The sequence below is a fragment of the Corapipo altera genome, unplaced genomic scaffold (genome assembly GCF_003945725.1).
Source record: "Corapipo altera isolate COAL_440 unplaced genomic scaffold, ASM394572v1 1, whole genome shotgun sequence".
Lineage (NCBI taxonomy): Eukaryota > Metazoa > Chordata > Aves > Passeriformes > Pipridae > Corapipo > Corapipo altera.
This window is the reverse complement of record NW_020884873.1, coordinates 21,983,717-21,985,250: the sequence shown is the minus strand read 5'-3', so window position 1 is coordinate 21,985,250 and position 1,534 is coordinate 21,983,717. Positions and strand designations below refer to the sequence as shown.

The 1,534-nt window shown below is 54.5% G+C and overlaps 1 protein-coding gene across 1 annotated transcript in view; it reads right to left on the bottom strand.

Annotated features, from left to right (window-relative positions):
- Positions 1 to 183, bottom strand: part of USP44 (ubiquitin specific peptidase 44) — a 20,341-nt gene extending 20,158 nt beyond the window's left edge. Inside the window, exon 1 of the mRNA XM_027662159.1 lies at positions 87 to 183. The gene's annotated coding sequence lies outside the window, so the exon portion shown is untranslated. The remainder of the gene's footprint in view (positions 1 to 86) is intronic.
- Between the last annotated feature and the right edge of the window lie 1,351 nt (positions 184 to 1,534).

The window sequence follows — 1,534 nt, the reverse complement described above, 5'->3', positions numbered from 1 at the left end:
GGGGAAGCACGCTAACACCCCCGCGCTCACCCATCACCCATCACCCGCAGCGCCGCGGCCGCCCCAGACCGCCGCCCCGCACCCACCTGCCCATCGCCATGTGCCGGTGGCGGGTCTGTCACCAGATTTGTAGTGGCAACCGAAGTCCTTCCCACGTCCCCTCCCACCTCCCCCGGCCTCCTCCGCCCGCCAGGCCGGTCCAGCGGGGCCGGGCGGGGAGCGGCCCCGCCGCTCCCCGGGCAGGGGCGCTGGGGCGGGCGAGCGGCGGGACACGGTTCCCGAGGCACCGGGGGACTGCTGCTGCCCGGGCCCGCGGGACACCTGTTGGCCCCGAGGTGGGTCTGTACTCAGCCGGGAAGGAGCAGCGGGTGTCCACATTGTCCTTCCTGCATTTCACTCGTGCTTTGTCGTCGGTGTCCCCGTCCTTGCGCGGGCACGGTGCGAGCTCTGGCTGCGTGGGCTGAGCAGAGCTGCGCCCCAGGCCTCGCCCGGTGGCTCCCCCGGCTCGCAGGTGCCGCCACGAGCCATCTCTGGCCTGGCCGCTGCCTGGATGTGACGGTCACACACAGACCGTAGCGGGGATCTCAGCCCGTGAAACTCCTTCACATCGTCTCTCTCTCTGCGCGTTGTTTGTGAAAACCTGTGCAAACCAGCTCACACGGAAAAAAACCCAAGCTCTTATCAGGCCTCTGTTACTCATCTTTTTCAGTCTCAGGTTTCATTACAGAAACTTAAATAGGCAAAAAACTTGTAAACCCATGTCCTGCAGATGTCCTGTTTTGTAAATTTGAGGCATCTTTATGCTGGTCCTTTTAGAACTAAAGTTTCTGAAGTGCAGCCAGCTCTTTTTAGCTCTGCCAGCACTAAACTGAATTAATTTACACTTGTGTATGCCTTCTGCTCTGCCCTGTGCACAGGTAGGCTGTGTTTGGGACAAGAGCAGTCTGGTGTAAACTCCCTCCCTAGTGGGCAACATCACTTTTTACATCCATGCTGAAGCGGGTTGGCTTGTGGTTTTATTGTGAACCTGCTCGGAAGGTCAGTGCACGGTGCTACTGGCAATTGCAGAATGTGGTTGTGGTGTGTGTGCTGCTGCTTAGTCACAATAAACAAGTTTGATGCAGTGTGAGCATTTCAGATCAGACCCTCTTGTTCTGGATCCAGTATGCATCAGGATGTTTTCATGATGGCATCAAAATCTTGCACATCTGTTTCTGTGTTTCTACTTGTGTCATCACAGAAAATGTGTTTCAGTTTAAAACTTGAGAACTATACGCCCCAGTTGCCTCAGTTCTCCTCCAACAGTGCTTTGCCATTCTCTCTGTTTCTAACGAGACTGCTGAGATGGCATTAGGAGGATGCAGCCAAGAGACATGATTCCATTTTTCTGCAGGGTCACTTTATCATGGTGCTTTCAGAAGCTCATAAAAAGTGTATACAGGTAAAGTAAGCTCACCAGGCTTCTCAGAATTCCAGTGCGTTTCTAACTTGTAACTTTGAAGCGAGAAATACTGTTTCCTAATCAAAATATTTA